Here is a 6,668-nt window from a genome sequence, read left to right as displayed (position 1 = left end):
AAGGCCCCAGATGCTTTTTAAATTATCTGGGGTAAATCTGAACTCGATTCAGCAGAGGCAGCTGTTCAAATTTGGAGTTGTGCTCTTACTATAAGAACTTCTACCTGATCTCTTAACTTCTGTTTACAAACCTGTTCCAGCAGGCTCCACAAACTGTGATAGCAGGGGACACTCTAAGAGCTCTTTGACTGGTACTTTCTGTGCTGTCATTTTTTGAAGCACATAGGTTCTCATGTTAGGCTTACAGAACATCAGTAAACCCCTTGGCTGGTTATACAGAACTGAGTGTAATACCAAGTTTGTATCTTTTAATGTGAAGCAATTGGCAGGAATATCCAGAGACTTTTATTTCTGACATTTTAATGGCAGCTTCTAGTATTTGGCTGGTGTATGTGTGTTATTACAATTCATCAGCACTACTTAATGTATGCATCTGGAAGAAAAAAATTTGCAGCTCGCTTCTCATACCCAGTCACTGAAGAGGGAGGAGACTGCTTGAGGGGTTGCTGTCTGGGGAGGTCTGCAAGAGGCAGAGTTTTACAGGGGGGAACAATCACTGTTTCTCAGATGATAGAGAAAATATTACTACATTGGTTTTAGATTTTCATGCATCTGTATTTCTGAAGCCTTTCATTTTGTGTGTGGGGGGGAGTATTTGTTTATGAGAGAAGTTAACTGGCAAATGGTCATTCATTTTTAAATGCTTTGTTTTTTAAAACGAATCTTCTGTACCAAAGCCTTGTCATCTCGTGTACTCTTTGACCAATTTCCTAATCTTAATTGTTACTTTTGCAATATAACTTGAAAGAGATTTTTGCCAATACTAAAAATTGATTCCGGATAATTTTGGAAATACACTGCTTCGTACATAGTTTTCATGTTTCCTTTGTGACATAAAAGGCTGAAACTCTGTCTGTGCTCAGACTCACAGGCAATAGATCACGTAGCATGACCTTCACCTGGTCCTCATAAATAATCTCTGCTTTTTAGTCTGCAGGAAAGTAGAACCCACTTGACTGGGGAGGAGGAAGGATGGCACTTCTTATAGACTTCGCTTAGTAAATGGTTTGATCCCCCTCATTGCAGCAGAAATTTTCATTGTTATTTTCTTAGTAAATTCCTAAGATACTGTTATTTGTTCAAGTTGATTACACTGTAGAAGCTGTCTGGAGCTTGGGGAGATTTTGTTTGCTTTATATTTGGAGAATATAAGGATGAATTTTATAAGCTAGGGTTTCTTTGGCATAGCTGAATGAAGAATTTTTTGCTGTGTTTTCCCGCAGTAGTTACCTAAGAAATCAACTTTCATCCTCTTGGCTTGAGACTAATGAAAAAATAAAAATGGAAGGGATCATGCTAGATGTCATAATATCTTGGTCAGGCTGTAATCATAACTAGAAAAGATAATTGAGATACAAAGTTGAAATAGAAGACCCACAAAGTTGGTGAAAAATTCACCAGCGTCCTTCTTAAATCTGATTTTTATTTTGTGCAGGAGACAGAAACTCCCACTGCCTTTCAAGCTGACTGGGGAAAGTGGTGGTTTCTGTCCCCACTTTTGTGGTTCTATGCCTATAGTTTTGTGTGCTTATGTGTGTACATACACCTGTGTATGGACACATACATACGTGTATCTATACATCTAACATCTCTGTGAATGACTTGGATGCAGAACTAGAGGAAATACTAAACAAGTTTGCAGATGACACAAAACTCGGAGGAGCTGTTGACTCCCTCAAAGGCAGGGAGGCCCTGCAGAGAGCCCTCGACAAATCAGAGAACTGGGCAATCATCAACTCTATGAATTTCAACAAGGAAAAGTGCTGGATTCTACACCTGGGATGGAGCAACCCTGGATGTTTGTACAGGTTGGGGAATGAGATGCTGGAAAGGGACCTGGGGGATATGAGTCAGCAGTGCCTTGGAAACCTGGAGGACCAACTATGTCTTGGGGGGGCATCAGGGAAATCATCACCCGCTGGTCGAGGGAGGGGGTTGTCCTGCTCTGCTTTACTCTGGTGTGGCCTCACCTTGAATATTGTGGCAGTTTTGGGCACCACAATATAAGAACGACCTTAAACTGTTAGAGAGTGTCCAAAGGAGGGCAATGAAGATGGTGAAGGGCCTTGAGGGGAAGATGTATGAGGAGCAGCTGAGGTCACTTGGTCTGTTCAACCTGGAGAAGAGGAGACTGAGGGGAGACCTCATTGTAGTCACAACTTCCTCTTGAGGGGAAGAGGAGAGGCAGGCACTGATCTCTTCTCTGTGGTGACCTGTGACAGGACCTGAGGGAATGGCCTGAAGTTGTGTCAGGGGACGTTTAAGTTGGATATTAGAAAGAGGTTCTTCCCCCAGAGGGTGGTTGGACACTGGAACAGGCTCCCTAGGGAAGTGGTCACAGCACCAAGCCTGACAGTTCAAGAAGTGTTTGAATGATACTCTCAGGCACATGGTGTGACTCTTGGGGATGGTCCTGTGAAGGGCTAAGGGTTGGACTTGATCCTTGTGAGTCCCTTCCAATTTGGTATATTCTGTGATTGTATAGCTGTGTCTTGTTAGATGGTCCAGAAAGAGATACCTGGTGTTTGTGTATGCAACCTGTCAGATTGAAGATCTGAACTTTTTGTGGTTAGTTGTGTTTTTTCATTAAAGCTGTAGATCAGTGTCTTAACCACAAAATCCTCAGTATTGTAATGCAAAAAAACAAAACAAAACAAAACAAAACACCCCAACTTTTCATTCTGCATAATGAATGTGTGTTTCTTGCTCTCTTATTGGCCAATGTTGCTGGAAACCTGTGAACTCAGAAATTACAGGACATTTTAAAGCTCGGGAACAACTTTCTTCTAAGTCATGTGGCATTCACAGTGCATAGCTAAACTTAGGAGGAGCCTAGTTGAAAAAAAACACCTTATCTAGAGAAAGCCCTGCTCTGGCCTGAGTCTTAACTGTCTGTTAGCAGGTAAGATTAACCCTGCTACAGTTGAAAAAATTATTCCTTCTCCAGTCAAGTTTGCTTGCCTGATCTGAGAGAGGCCTCTAGAACTCTGAGAACTTGTATCAGTTTTTGGAGCCAGGCAAATAATAAAGTCTGAAAATCTGGATGTTAGGTATGGGAGACTGCAGGATGAGGGTAAATGTCTTTGGAAAATTGCAAGTACTATTTATTGGAAATTAGCTTGTATAGGAAAGTTACTTGCTGTGCAAATATCTGTATTTCTAACAAACTCTGAAGGATTTCTTATGGTGGCTCATTTAGAGATGAGTTATTTTTGTGTGCTGATTAGGGAAGACCTTGGACCTGTTAACAAATCGTCCTTTTATATAAGCACAGTATTTCACTTTATGTATGAGGTTATTTTTTTGGGTGTGTGATTGATTTGTTTTCTAGCATTGTGTATTTTTATTCCTAATACACAATGAAATACACTTGGCAAACAGAAACCAAGATTTGTATAGCAAACAATGACTCAAAATGCCTACAGAGAAGTCAGGAAGGGTGTTAGAGTTACAGCAATATACAGAAAGCTGCTGTTGGAGCTATCACCAGTGAATATGATCCTTGACTATTAATAGAAGCAGGGAGGTTATCTTGCTTGAATCCTGCGTTCTCTCTCTGGTGCCTGTACTTGAAGATGTGCAACAAAGAATTTGGAAAGTACTTCTTTGATACAGACCCAAGTTAAATCTCCTTAGCGTTTCTCAATAAACAAAACAGTAACTTCACCACTACTCATAGCTGCACCCTGATAATGGAAGACAATTCAGATCTGTTTCACTCATTGGCAAAAGAAAGAAAATACTCAGTGGCTAGATACTAGTCTTGAGGCAGCTGCTGAGAATACAAACAACGGAAAGGCTTATGCAGAAAGCTGCATCATGATCTGGTCCTAATCATTAAGATATGCTTTCATCTAGGTTTGATAAATTGTTGGGCTGGGGAAGGGTGGAGGTGATTGAGTTAAAATGACTGGACGTATTGATAAAATGTGCAGTTCTGCATTAACACAATAGTTACTGCTGCTTAGGCTCTATAATTTGACTTGAGTTCTCCTTGAATGATGTAGCCAGTTACTCTTTGAAGTACTTACTACTCACATTCTTGTGAACATGTGCTCAGGCATACCAGAAAGTGTCATTTCTAGATTCCTGGCTAATCCCTTGCTCAAGGCAATGTGGAGCTCAACACAGAGCAGGGGAAGGAATTTCCCCTGTCAGATTCTAACTTCCTCTGGAATTCAGAGTGTAATCTCCTGCTAAGGTCGTTCAAGTGTGTTTCGTAAGTGATTCTCTGAAGTTGCACTCATCGTGGGTATTCATGGCATCTTAGACTTCCCTTCCTGGTTTTGTTTCCTTGGATATGCCCTCATTTTACCCGAGTACTGAAATGCTTTAATTTAGCTAAGTTTTTTTATTACTTTATAATGGATATATGTATATCTTTGACTTTAATCCTGTGAAACTGCAGAAATTGGACAGGTCTAGAAGCAAGTTCAATATTTCTTTACACATACACATAAACTTTGAAGAATCATTTTATTTAGTGATGTCACAACTTTAGGTAAAAAAAATACACCAACTTTGTTGAAAGAATTGAGAGGGTTTGAATGAATTATTTTGCATTCTTAAAATATCTTTTGAATGATAGTCAGTGTGTATGGGTATAGAGAAAGAGAGATCTCATACAAGAGGTTGTACTGTCTCATACTTCCTCATCAGTATGGAAGCATCTTCCTTCAAAGTAGCTACATTTCTTTTCTGGCAGTTGTCTTTCTGTTCACCTGCAGTGCTTTGCTGTCTCCTTGGTCAGCATATTTACACACGTGTCCTTTTAATTCTTGCCAGCATCTTCTCCGAACAATCTGTTCCTTTTTGTGCAGGTGTATTCAGGTATCTGCATTGTGCAGGCCAAGAGGAGATGGGGAAAAGCAAGGGTAGAGGGGGGAACCTCGGAGCCCTGCCAGCTCTCAGAGCAGGTCTGAGTGGAGCCCAAGAACTGGTAGTTCTTTCTGCTTGATGTGTCCAGCACTATTGGAGCTGCTCTTGCCTCACACATGTAGATGCCTTCAAGGACACAGCCTTAAATGCTAAGGAAAACGAGGCTTATCCAGAACCTGGGCTTACTGATCTCCCAAGCAGAGAGTTATAGAGACAAAAGTGCTTCTTGAAATCAAAGGAAAACAAAGTCTTACATTTCTTTTCTTAGAAGGCATATTATGCAGTGTTGCAGTTACCTTCTTCATGTGTGGATTTTTATGCCAGGTGCTGTTTTGCGTTACCAGGAAACAAGCCTATCTTAGTGCTGACCCTAGATAGTTCCTGGGCTGTTTGCACTCTGAGGGACGCCTCTCTGACGAACAGCAGCTTCTCAAATTCACTGCTGAAATCACAGATTATGTGTATTTCAGTGAGCAGTCATCCCAGTTCTTCTGCACACTTTGGAAAGTTGCTCTGATCTGCTGACAGATGAGAAATAGGAAGTATCTTCTTGAGGTTCTCATTTTCTTTTAGGATCAAGTCTTTACCTCTTGCTTGCCCACTTCAAAGCAAAGCTGTCAAAATTAAGGACAGCTTCTGTATGTTCTTGAAGTTTGCACTTAGCCTCAGCCTCCTGATCCAAGGATCTTAGCCAAGGTAAGAACAGTGTTCAGTGACTTTTGAGAGAAAAAACTTTCTGAGATTAGAAAGAGCCTGTGACAATGTCTTAAACACTTTCATCTACTGGACACCTAACTAGTAAAAAGCTGATCTTTATTTTTTTGTGATTTTTCATTTCAGTGCTAAACCAGTGACCCAGTAGAGCAAAGAGATACTGAAGCTCTTTTATTGTATAATTATAAAACTTAGGCCATAGCCATTTCACAGACTTAAAAACCATCCCTTCTTTCTTTTTCTATAGATAGGGAACATTCACATTCCCTCACATTTGAGTGTGGAGTTCTCAAGAAGCCTTTTAAAACTGTAATTAATAAAAGCAGTTGTTTTGAAGGTCTTTTTAATGGGTATCAATGGTGACTACAAAGCTCTGAAGAAGATAGGATAAAATAAGAGACTCATGTCGTTGACTGATTTAAAATACCTTTGTTCAACATTTTAAGTATGTGGCTTGTTGGCAATCCATTTTATGGAGCCCTTCCTTGCTTCCTAGAAGCGCTAAATTTAGGAATGCAGTTAATGTGAAATTAAGATGTTTAACACGCAGCTTCTAACTACAGGACAAAACCAAGGAGTAGGAGCTGAGCTGGACGAGACTGTGATAAATATAAACTGAATGGTATGTGGATGGATGGACTCTGCCAAAGATGGTAGGTGAATCCTCAGGGTACAGTTTCATGCTTCACTTAACACAGTCTAGGTGTGTTGGCATTGCTGAAAGGGACTCTCCTGTGCTTATTCATGACTCCATCTTTGCTCTTTATATCAGATCACGAGTTTATCCAGTTAAAACAGTTTCATTTGTCTAGAGTGTTTTCTCAGCTGAATCAGCAGGTTTATCTTGACTGACTGTACAGCAACTTGAGCAACAAAATCAGTACGAGAAAGGTGCTGGGTAAGACGTATGGTGTATCCTAGAGGTAATAATCAACTGTTGGACTGACTGACCCTACATCTGCCGTGTATTTCCATATTTAACACGGGTCTGGAGGCAACAATCTGTTCACGTACAT

This window comes from Empidonax traillii, unplaced genomic scaffold (genome assembly GCF_003031625.1).
Source record: "Empidonax traillii isolate 1590-97213 ecotype Southwest subspecies unplaced genomic scaffold, ASM303162v1 scaffold296:size1881848, whole genome shotgun sequence".
In the NCBI taxonomy this organism is placed as follows: Eukaryota; Metazoa; Chordata; class Aves; order Passeriformes; family Tyrannidae; genus Empidonax; species Empidonax traillii.
The sequence above is the reverse complement of the archived record's forward strand: the minus strand, read 5'-3'. Positions refer to the sequence as shown.